Below are 12959 nucleotides of genomic sequence, written 5' to 3'. Positions count from 1 at the left end.
TTTACATTCCAATTTACTTACCTCAACTTCTTCGAACCTCTGATTAATAAGATAGCACCCTTCTCTGCAACTCGTTGGGAGACGACCTGGGACTTAAAACTCCCAGTAATTTTGATTTAAACTCTTTGTGACACATTTCTAAATTGATAGGCAGATTTTCGGTGAATTAAGAACTATACTTGCAACGTATCAATTTTAATAATTTTTTAATTCATCAGCTTCTGCTTCCCATCAATTTTTGGCGCCGTTGCCGGGGAGTTGCAATAGAGTGCTAATTTTATTAATTAGAATTTATTTATTTGCATTTTATTTAATTTTGCTACTATGAGCTGCATGTTTCTTCCGTCAAATGACGCGTTCACTTCCTGATCCGCGCTTGCTAATATTCGATCCTGAAATTGAAAGGACTATTTCATGAATAAGGCGAGAACAGCGTAGGTTAGCCCGCTCTGAGGGCGGATTTGAAAGTGAATCTGAGGAAGAAACCATCCCCCATTCTACTGATTCGGTTGTTTTACGTGCAGAAAACATGGCAGCTAGAAGAGTTACCATTCAGGAGGAAGGAGCTCCTAATTTTACAATGCAACCGTTTCAAGCGCATCATCCAGCGGTAGCTACAGATTTTGAAATAAAGACCGCACTGTTAAATTTGATGCCCAAGTTTCATGGCCTACCTGCTCAAGAGCCTATCAAGCACTTGAGAGATTTCCAGGCAGCCTGTTCTACTGTCAGGCGTGACGGCATTGATGAAACTTCAATTCTGCTGAAAGCTTTTCCATTTTCTCTTGAGGGAAAAGCAAGAGAGTGGTACTACACTCAACCTCTAGCAAATGTATCCAACTGGGATACACTCAGAAAGGAGTTTCTGGAGAAATTCTTTCCATCTGAAGTTACTGATAAACTGAGGAAGGATATCTCTATGATTATTCAGGATGACAATGAGACTCTCTTCGAATACTGGGAGCGCTTCAATAATCTTCTGGAAGCATGCCCCCACCACATGATTGACAAGATCGTGCTACTCAGCTATATCACACAAGGTATGAGGCCCCAAGATAAGACCACATTGGAAAGTGCCAGCAATGGGTCTATGAAGAAGTACAAGACCACTGATGAAGCTTGGCAATTGATCAGTGATTTAGCTGAATCTACTCGGAACCACAGACAGAAGCAAGGCCGTTCAAAAGCCGTTGTAGAAGTATCTTCTGGCAGAGAGACTGCTGCTCTAACTCAAAGCATCTGTGAGATGACCAACCTGCTGAAGCAAATGTAGTTGAATCAACAAGCTCATCAAACTCAACCGCAGCAAAACCAACAACTAGTCCCACAAAGAATTTGCAGAATTTGTGCTGATTACAGCCATTACACTGATGAATGCCCGCAGCTCCAACAAGAAGACAACATGGTGGCATCCACTCACAACTTCTATGGCCGTCCCAACCAAGGGTACAATCAAAGTGGAAATAATAACCATAGATGGCAGGACAATTCAAACCAGAATTGGAGGGACAACAATAACAGGGGAGGTAGAGATAATTAGAGAAATCAGAGGTGGAATAATAACAATAGCAGGCAGCAAAATCAACCTTACCGAGCACCTCACCTGAGGCAAAACCAAGGACCACCGAACAATCAGCAGCAAACCTCTCAATTTACTCATTCTTCTGTATCTTCTAATGAAGATTTATTACAAGCTTTTGAGAAAAGACAACTGGCCATGAAAAGTACCATCGTGAACAGTATTAACACCAGTCTGAATGGTCTCACCTCTACTCTGCAAGCTTTTATGACACAGCTTGGTTCAGCACAAAATTCCAGTAACCAACCTTCAAGTACCACTGGAATCCCCTCTCAACCATTACCCAATCCAAAGGGAGGCATTAATGCCATCACCCTGAGGTCTGGAACTACACTACAGGAGAGGAATTAGGAGGAACCAAGCTCACCAGAATATGCCTCAGCTGAAGAGGTGGTGGAAATCGAAGATGTTGAAGAGGAAGAGGATATACAGGACATAGCTGAAGAAGAGATAGCTCAACCACAAGAAGAAGCACCAAAAGGCGCAAGCACCACGGAAACCACTGTTCCCATTCCATTTCCATAGCTTGCAAGGAAGCCCAGGAAGCAGCTGGAACCTGATCCTAAAATGGTAGAGATATTCAAAAAGGTCGAGGTAACTGTCCCCCTTTTTGATGTTATTCAGCAGGTACCTAAATATGCAAAGTTTCTAAAAGACTTATGTATCCATAAAGACAAGATTAATGAATTAGAAACTATTCCTTTAGGTAGTTCTATATCTGCTTTAATGGGAGGATTACCTGAAAAATATAGTGATCCAGGTCCTTGCATAGTTAGTTGTACTATTAGTGGTGTAGTAATTTATGATTGCATGTGTGATTTAGGAGCATGTGTCAGTATAATGCCTTTGTCCATATATGATGTTTTGAGGCTCCCTCCCTTAAAACGGTCGGCAACTCGTTTTGTGTTAGCAGATAAAAGCATTATTACAGTGGCTGGAGTTGCTGAAGATGTTTTGGTGAACATTAAAGGGCTCACATTTCCCACTGATTTTTATATCTTGGAGATGCCCCATAATGATTCAGATAATCCATCATCGATCCTACTTGGAAGACCATTCCTGAAGACATCAAAATTCAAATTGGATGCTTTTTCAGGAACATACTCCTTTGAAATAGATGGCCGCATAGTGATCTTCAATTTGAATGGAGTCATTAACAACCCCCCAGAAGATCATTCTATCTTTCAGTGTGATGTCATAGACGAAAGCGTGGCTGAAGTTCAAAAAGAAGAGTTTGAAGAGAGGCACACTGGACAAGGTCCGAGTGTGGGGACCCTCTTAACTGACAGTGAAGGCACTTCGCCATTTTCACGAGCTCCAGATAATCCAGAGCCTGCCCATGATCAAAAGTTAGAATTGAAACCTCTTCCTCCACATCTCAAATATGCTTATCTTGAGGATGAGCAGAAGCTTCCGGTTATTATTGCAAGAGAACTGGCTCATCAACAAGAAGAGCAGCTACTTGATGTGCTGAGGAAGCATAAGAAGGCAATTGGGTGGAGCTTGGCAGACATAGTAGGAATCAACCATCAATTATGCGAGCACAGAATATTTTTAGAAGAGGGAGCAAGACCTGTCCGTCAACCCCAGAGAAGATTGAATCCCACCATCTTGGAAGTTGTCAAGAAGGAGGTGACCAGACTATTGGAGGCTGGTATCATATATCCCATTTTAGACAGTGAATGGGTAAGCCCAGTACAAGTGGTACCCAAGAAGTCTGGAGTCACTACAGTGAAGAATGAGCATAGAGAGCTCATAGCAATTAGAGTTCAGAATGCTTGGAGAGTCTGCATTGATTACAGGCGTCTCAACCAAGCTACCCGTAAGGATCACTACCCACTTCTATTCATTGATCAAATGCTGGATCGCCTGTCAGGTAAATCACATTATTACTTTCTAGATGGTTACACAGGTTATTTCCAGATTCATATAGCTCCTGAGGATCAGGAAAAGACTACTTTTACATGTCCTTTTGGGACTTATGCTTATAAGAGAATGCCCTTTGGCTTATGCGATGCACCAGCTACTTTCCAAAGGTGCATGATAAGTCTTTTCTCTGATCTTACTGAGCACTGTATGGAAGTTTTTATGGACGATTTTAGCGTTTATGGTGATTCTTTTACCCTTTTCTTAGAGGGATTATCTAGAGTATTAGATAGATGTATTAATACAAACCTTGTATTGAATTTCGAAAAATGCCATTTTATGGTAAAACAAGGGATTGTATTAGGACATGTGGTATCTAATAATGGCATTTCTATAGACCCAGCAAAGGTGAATGTTATTTCTAGTTTACCTTACCCCTCTTCTATGAGGGAAGTCCGTTCGTTCCTTGGCCATGCAGGTTTCTACAGGAGATTTATTAAAGACTTTAGTAAGGTGGCACTTCCCTTATCCAGATTACAGCAGAAGGACATTGAGTTCGAGTTCAGTGAAGATTGCAAACAAGCATTTGATAAGCTGAAGACTACTCTAACTCAAGCCCCAATTGTGAGAGGACCCGACTGCAGCCAACCGTTTGAAATCATGTGCGATGCTTCCAACCATGCAGTAGGAGCAGCGTTGGCTCAGCGTGAAGGTAAGGATCCTTTTGTTATTGCCTATGCGTCTAAGACTTTAGACACTGCCCAGTCCAATTATACTACTACTGAGAAAGAACTTCTTGCTATTGTTTTTGCTCTGGATAAATTCTGGGCCTATTTACTTGGTACCAAAGTAGTAGTGTATTCGGACCACGCAGCTCTAAAGTATCTATTAGCTAAAAAGGAGTCCAAACCAAGGCTTATACGTTGGATACTGCTGCTACAAGAATTTAATTTAGAAATAAAGGATAGGAGTGGTAATCAGAATTTAGTAGCAGACCACTTGAGTCGCCTTGAATATATTAAGGATGATTCTACTCCTATAGATGATAATTTTCCTTTTGATAACCTACAAGCAGTATCTGAGGTAGTCCCTTGGTATGCACCTGTTGCTAATTATTTGGTTAGCCACACATTTCCTCCACATTTTTCTAAACATCAAAGAGACAAGCTGAAAAGTGAGTCTAAATATTATATATGGGATGACCCATATTTATGGAGATGTGGCACTGACCAAATAATTAGACGTTGTGTGCCTCAATCAGAATTCCAGTCCATTTTAGAGGCATGTCACTCATCTGAGACTGGAGGACATTTTGGCCCTCAACGAACAGCTAGAAAGATCTTAGACTGTGGATTCTGGTGGCCTACTCTTTTTAGAGACGCTGCTGAATTTTGAAAATCTTGTATCCCATGCCAGAAATTTGGTAATATATCCAGGAGGGATGAGATGCCTCAACACTATATGCTTTTCTGTGAAATTTTTTATGTATGGGGCATTGACTTCATGGGTCCATTTCCAAATTCTAGTGGATATTTTTATATATTGTTAGCTGTGGATTATGTTTCCAAATGGGTGGAAGCAATCCCTACCCGCACTGACGATGCTAACACTGTTGTTTTCTTTGTGAGAAACCACATTATATGCCGTTTTGGATCACCACGAGCGATCGCGAGCGATCAAGGCACCCATTTTTGTAACAGGAGACTAACAGGATTGATGAAGAAGCATGGGATAATCCATAAAGTTGCAACGGCTTACCATCCCCAAACTAATGGGCAAGCCGAGGTGTCGAACAGAGAAATTAAGCGTATCTTGCAAAAGATAGTGAAGCCTCATAGAAAAGACTGGAGCACCAGGCTACAAGATGCACTGTGTGCATATAGAACAGCATACAAGACACCCATTGGGATAAGTCCCTTTCGCTTAGTTTATGGAAAAGCTTGCCATCTCCTAGTTGAAATCGAACACAGAGCCTTCTGGGCAGTTAAAGAGTGCAACATGGAAATTGAGAAGGTCGGAGCTGAAAGGAAGTTGCAACTACAGGAACTGAAGAACCTTCGCCTAGAAGCTTATGAGAATTCCAGAATTTGCAAGGAAAGGATGAAAGCTGTGCATCAAGAAGAAAGAATTTCAACCTGGAGATTTCGTCCTCCTTTACAAATCTCGACTAAGGCTAATGCCCGGTAAGTTAAGATCAAAATGGGAAGGTCCATACAGAGTAGAGAAGGCTGAACCGTACGGAGTTTATCACCTAAGACATCCTTCAAGCTCTGAACTTATTAAGGTTAATGGACACCACCTGAAGCTGTACCATAGTGAGAAAGTGCAGAAAAGCAAGGAGCTTGAGATCCTCCACTTGGAAGATCCCCACATTGCAGCAGATTGAGCTAGTGGAGCGTCCAACTTACGGACGTTAAAGCAAAGTGCTTGGTGGGAGACAACCCACCACGGTATGATCGTTCTTTTCTTCACTTTTAGTTTTTTAGTTTTTAAAAAAAAAAATTTCGCCGCGGGACGCGATTGCACCAGCGACGCGTCCGCGTGGCAGGGGAGTAAAGAAAAATAAAAATGAACAGAAAGTTACGTAGGAGCAGCGCTGGAGTCGTGCCAATGGCACAAATTATCCCACGCGACCGCGTCACATGGAAATCATGGCCTCCCACGCGGCCGCGTGCCCTGAGTTTTCGACGTAAAAGGGTGCACAGTCGCATTCTGTGCAAGAGTGATGCTGGATTGGTGCTGGAAGCACAATCCTTGTCACGCGACCGCGTCGCTGACGCGGCCGCGTCACCCATTTTATAACGCACACTCATGCGATCGCGTGACCCACGCGATCGCGTTACCCAATTTTGGCAATTAAAATGAATCGAACAGAGAGTTGTGCTGGAGCGAGGCTGCACTCGCGCCAGCAGTGCAACATAGGTCACGCGACCGCGTGACCGACGCGATCGCGTCATCTTCCCTGGAGCGCAACCACGCGAACGCGTGCCTTCTGCGGCCGCGTCGCATGCGCCGCACAGCTCAACCTCAGTTGCCAAATTATCTTATCTTTCTTTCCTCCAAATCCTAATTTTTCTTTTCCTCCTTCTTTCTTCTTTCTCCTTTCTCCCTTCCCCTTTCTATCTCACTTTTCATTCTCTATCTTTCTCACCCCAATTAACAAGGTTTTTCTTTTCTTCTTTCTCACTTTTCTACTATTCTTCTTATTTTCATATGTTATCTTCTTATCTTTTCTTCATTGTTCTTATTTTCTTTTCTTTTCTTTTCCTTTTTACTTGGTGTTATCTATTTATGTGAGTCATTATTTATCTTTATATGCTTATGGTTTGTTATAAATTTGTTTGACAATCATATATATTATTTTTTAAGGGATTGCTTGCATGTTCAAATTCATACTTTCAAGAGCTTATTCTACATGCATGCTATGTGTTTGTGAAAAAGCCCATATGGCATTATGCACTTCTTCACATTATTTTACTCTAATATGCAATGCTTGCTTTTCACAAATTCCCTTTCATATTTTATTAATTAAATTTAATTGTCAATACAAACGTAATGGTAATCTAAATTGGACATTGAATGTTTCATATATGCTACTCATGCCTTTGCCTGCATGCCAATAAACCTCTTGCATTCCATTGTCCTACATGCACTTGCAATATTTCCATTGATGAGCTTTTCACATGTAATCTGGACCATGTGTTAATGCCATTTATCTTTATTGTGCATTGGCTATCACTTACAATACCCTCTTCCTTGCTCTATCTCTTTGAATTTAATTTCCTTTCTCTTCCCTTCTTTCAGGATGGCCACCAAGAAAGGAAAAGAGAAAGCTACTTCTAAACCACCAGCAAGAAGAGGAAATAAAAGAGCATTAGTGGCAGAGCCTTCTTCAACCACAGTCAAGCCCTCAACAAAAAGAGTTAAGAGGATAATAAAGGTTGACGACAAGGAGAAAGCCTTTCCAGCAAAGGACACTGCGCGATTTCCCAATCGCTACTGTGAGCAGATGTTCCCTATCCTAGCAGAAAGGAACTATAACAATGAATACCTTCTTCTCCTCCCATCCAATATTGCCTCCTTTGTTGAGCCGCAAATTGAACGAAGACAATGGGGTTTCTTACGGAGACAGCCGAGGCAGGTCAATCTCTCTTGGGTAGTTGAGTTCTACTCCAACTTCTACATACCGACCCTGCAGTCTATTTATGTCCGGCAGCAACAAGTCCCCATCACAGAAGAGGACATTCAGCACGTTCTGAGTCTTCCCCCTATTCCAGCAGGAATGGACGCTTTTCAAGAAGCCACCCTTCAGCACCAGAGATACCAATTTGACTGGGACTCCGTTCTCGGAGTCATCGCATTACTTGGCAGCCGTTGGATCTATGGATACCACCGTACCCGCCCTAAGGGAATCTTGGCTTCCGCACTTACCTTGGAGGCTCGCGTATGGGCACAGATCATGTCCCACTACGTCTTTCCGAGCACTCATGAGTCCTCCTTCACTGCAGACATGGTTGTTCTACTATGGTGCATCCATACAGACCAACCTCTGAATCTCTCAAGACACATCCGAAATGCCATGGAGCACGTACAAATCGCGGGCAACCTACCTTTTCTCGCCCTGGTCTCAGATCTTGTCTCAGCAGCTGGAGTCTCCTACAGAGCTGGGGACACCAAAGCCATGCTTCCACGGGATGATCAATATGTCCCTAACGGGAAATACCTCAGACTTTCAGCTGCCACTACAAGCCAGCCTACTGAGCCAGTTGAAGATATTCCTTCTTCAACACCACAAGCATCTACAACTGAGAAATTGCTCCGTAACAATTGGATCGGCATGAACTGAAAGCTAAGATGAGAGAGCGCCGTAACAAGCGCCGATTCACATACCTCAAGGAGCTGATCATGGGCAAATTCAAGGACTCAGACACTCCGGACTCCACTTCTTTTACCAGCACCGGGAGCCATGATAGTCCCGACTGTGGAGATACTGCTACCAGCCCACTCCTGTTCCTGACAGATGGCACCAAGGACGGTGCAAAGCCTTAAGTGTAGGGAGGTCGGTTAGTACCTGACGTCCGGAGGTAATTTCTCTTCTCTGTACACCAATAATTAGGATATTTTAGTTAGATTTTCTCCCCTTTATAGAATAGAATAAATTGCATAGGTTAGAATAGTTGCATGCATGTTCTACTTGATTGAAAAGACAATAAGTTTCTTTTAAAAATCTATCTTTGGAATAAAATTTCACTAATTTTCAAAATTTTTATGATAAATCTGCTTGAGTTGTATTTGGAACATGATGTTTGAGCTAAAGAACACACAACCTGTGAAAGATTTGAGCCTTTATGTATGGTTACATTATTTAACCATAATTATTTTATTCTTGTGTGTTTACTTCTCTATGATTGTAATCTATATTTTGTTTTATCTTATATGTCCAATATTTATTATATTTACATGCTTGCACATGATTGAGGCCATTATTTGTTTAAACTCACTTATCCAAATCAAGCCTACCCTTTTCAATTATCTTTGTTAACCACTTTGAGCCTTTAAAACCCCATTTGTTCTATATTTTACCACATTACTAACCTCAAGCTGAAAAACAATTGCATATCCCAAATTGAATCTTTGGTTAGCTTAAGATAGAATTGTGTGTGCTAGTTAAGTATCGGAAATTGTGGGAACAAAAGTTGTTAAGGGAATGTGTCATGAAAATTTAAAGGGAATTTGGATACCTATTCATGTGAAACTATAAGAATCAAAAATCTATGTGCGTTGATAAGCTTTATTTATTTCAATTCAAAAAAAAACGATAAACAAATAAATAAGGGGACAAAATTACCCCAATGTTAAATTCAGAACTCAAAGATCAATGCACATATGATAGAATTAAAATACAAAGTTGAAATATGAGTATGTGTTGAAAAAGGGAATTATGGGTAGCTAGGCATGAATTTAAAAGTATATAGAATATATGTATATTAGGTGAGAGCTTAGGTTAATTAAAGATTCAATTTATAAAGCTCACTTAGCCATATGTATACCCTTACCTGCACCTTGGCCCCATTACAACCCTGAAAAGACCTCATGATGTTTGCATTGGTATATTAACTGTTGTTGATTGGTTAGGAGAAAAACAAAAGTTAGAAAACATGACTAGAGAAGAATAGAGTGATATACACTAGAGATTAGAGCGTACATACATTATCAGTGAGGGTTCAATGCTTGAATTTTCATGTTTCCTGCTTTCATAAGCTATCTTCTTGCACTTTTATCGGTTTTATTGTATAATGATAGAATTAGTGGAATTTGATTTGTAATTGTTTTGAAAGGCTTATATAGTTGCATTTATTTATATATGTAAGATTACATTGCATTTCATGAGTTTCTACATGTTCATACTTATTTCCTTGTCTCCTTCAATTTAGCATGAGGACATGCTAATGTTTAAGTGTGGGGAGGTTGATAAACCACTATTTTATAGTTTATATTGTGTTTAATTGTGTGGTTTTGTTATGATCCTTACCCACTTTTTCATCAATTTAGCATGCATTTAGATTTCCTTCCTAAATTCAGTACATGTTTGAAAATGGCTTCCTAGAGACTTTAATTATTTAATTTTAATTTTCCTTTATTCCATTCGATGCCGTGATCTGTGTGTCAAGTGTTTCAGGCTTTATAGGGCATGAATGAGATGGAGATTGGAGAGGAAGCTAGCAAAAAATGGAAGGAACACAAGAATTTGAGGAGATAACCAGCGAGAAGTGACGCGGTCGCATGGCTCACGCGACCGCGCGAAGGAGCACAAATCGCAGTGACGCGGCCGCATGGCTTGCGCGGCCGCACGGATTGGAAAGCGCAAGCGACGCGGTAGCGTGGACGACGCGAACGCGTGGAAAGGAAAAAGTGCAAGCGACGCGTCCGCATGGACAACGCGATCGCGTGACATGTGCGATCTACATAATCTGCAAAATTCGCTGGGGGCGATTTTTGGACCTTATTTCGGCCCAGTTTTCGGCCCGGAACAGCAGACTAGAGTCAGAGAATATGCAGAAACAACACACACATATTCATTCAGTAGTTTTAGATCTACTTTTTCACTCTCTTAGGTTTTTCTCTCTAGTTTTTAGAATTTTAATTTTCAATTGGTCTTAGCATTGGAACATTGTTAAGAGTTATTTCCTCTTTAAGACTTCATCATTCTAGTTTGTTTTCTTAACTTGGTTTTATTCTTCCATATTCTTTGTTTTGTTCAATTTTATTATTCAGATACTTTTATGATTATTTAATGCAAGGATTATTTCTTTTTAATTCAATTTCAATTCCAATAATCATGTCTTCTTTTAATTCCCTTTTATGTGTTATGGGTTTATTATTTACAATGCGTGAGTAGTTTCATTACTTGATGGGAAATTGATTGAAAAGGAACTCTTGAGTTGGAAGGATTGAAAGAAAATTTGTAATTGGGTTAATTGTTGAATTGCTATCCTGTCACCAACGTCAATCCCTTGAACTAAGTGGGTTGTAACTCGTGAACGGATCTAGTAATCCAACTTGTTTGACTTTCCCTTACCTAGTAAAGGATAACTAAATAGAGTAACCGTTAATTATAAATCCATCTAAAAAATCATTCCATCAATGATAGAGATTCTAACTAATCAATTCCCAGTCAAGGTTTTTTATTCATATCATTTAATTTTCCTCACTTTACATTCCAATTTACTTACCTCAACTTCTTCGAACCTCTGATTAATAAGATAGCACCCTTCTCTGCAACTCGTTGGGAGACGACCTAGGACTTAAAACTCCCAGTAATTTTGATTTAAACTCTTTGTGACACATTTCTAAATTGATAGGCAGATTTTCGGTGAATTAAGAACTATACTTGCAATGTATCAATTTTAATAATTTTTTAATTCATCAGCTTCTGCTTCCCATCACTGCCACGCCTCTGTCTCCATCTTGTACTTCTTCAGAGAGCCATTGCTTGCAGCATCTAATGTGGTCTTGTCCTGAGGCTTCATGCCTTGTGTGAAGTAACTGATCAGCACCATCTAGTCAATCTTGTGGCGGGGACAGGAGTCCAGAAGATTTCTGAAACGTTCCCAGTATTCGTAGAGAGTCTCTGACTCGCCTTGGATAATGCAGAAAATCTCCTTTCGCAGTCTATCTGTAACTTCAGCTGGAAAGTATTTGTCCAGGAACTCCCTTCTGAGCAGATCCCAATTGGTGATGACCGCTTCAGGTTGAGTGTAGAACCACTCCCTGGCCTTTCCTTCAAGCAAAAATAGGAAGGCATACAGCAAAATAGTAGTTTCATCTACACCATGAAACCTAGTAGTTAAGCAGGCTGTCTGAAAATCCCTGAGGTGCTTAATAGTCTCTTGAGCAGGTAAGCCATGAAACTTGGGCAGTAAGTTGATTAGCGCAGTCTTTAGTTTAAAATCTGCAGTCAGATTTGGGTGACGCGCTTGGTATGGTTGCAGTGTAAAGTCTGGAGCTCCTTCTTCCTGAAGAGTAATCCTTCTGAGCTCTGCCATATTACCTGCACGTAAATCAATCGAGTCAGTAGAAGAGGAGCTTGTTTCTTCCTCAAATGACGCTTCAGATTCGCCCTCAGATGAGATTGGTGAATTGGTAGTAACCACTTCACCACCCTCAGAGGCTAACCGATGCCGAGCTCGCCTAATACGTGAAAGAGTTCTTTCAATTTCAGGATCAAACGCGGCTAAGCTCGGATCAGGCAGTGAACGCGTCATTCAATGAAAGAAACATACAGCTCATGATAATAAAATAAAATAAAATATACAAATATGTAAAATAAAAATATATACACCAACCAATAATTTAGCACACTATTGCAACTCCCCGACAACGGCGGCAAAAATTGACGTGGCAAAAAATTGCCGATTAAGAAATTATAATAAGAACAGCGTTGCAAGTACAGTTCTTAACTGATGAAAATTCTGCTTATCAATTTAGAAAGGGTTATCACAAAATTAGAATAAAAATACTGGGAGTAGAATTTCCAGGTCGTCTCCCAACGAGTTGACAAAAGAGTGCTATTTTATTAGTCAGGAAGTTTTTCGAGAAATTTTAAGAGTTGGAGAACAGAAAAGTAAATTATTGTAATTTAAAGCAATAAAAATTAACGAGAGGATTTATATAATTAAATTAAAAGCCTTGACTGGGAGAAGATTAATCGGAAGTTCTATCCTTGTTGGATTTTCCCAAGTGTAATAATAAAAGGTTGTTGTTCTACTTAGTTGGCCTTTACTAAATAAAGGAAAGTCAAGTAACCAACTAACCAACTTTTAAATCCCAAGTCCTAATCCTCTCCTAAGGAAGATTAGAGTCAAAGACTAGAGAGTTATACTACTAGAAATAGGGTTTTTTCGGACGAATTTTGAGATGAAATTGAAATAAATTTCGAACAAATTACAGACAATTTTTTTTTTCAAACAAATTTGGGACGAATTTTTTTTGTCCCAAAAAGCCTTGTTGCTAA

At 40.2% G+C, this 12959-nt stretch overlaps 1 non-coding gene across 1 annotated transcript; it reads right to left on the bottom strand.

Moving 5' to 3' along the window:
* Nucleotides 1-898: 898 nt before the first annotated feature.
* LOC112762008 (small nucleolar RNA R71) lies at nucleotides 899-1006 on the bottom strand. The gene has a single exon (XR_003182371.1). It is a non-coding gene; the product is annotated as a small nucleolar RNA R71 (small nucleolar RNA).
* Nucleotides 1007-12959: the final 11953 nt, after the last annotated feature.

Source organism: Arachis hypogaea, chromosome 16 (genome assembly GCF_003086295.3).
Source record: "Arachis hypogaea cultivar Tifrunner chromosome 16, arahy.Tifrunner.gnm2.J5K5, whole genome shotgun sequence".
In the NCBI taxonomy this organism is placed as follows: Eukaryota; Viridiplantae; Streptophyta; class Magnoliopsida; order Fabales; family Fabaceae; genus Arachis; species Arachis hypogaea.
The sequence above is the reverse complement of the archived record's forward strand: the minus strand, read 5'-3'. Positions and strand labels throughout refer to the sequence as shown.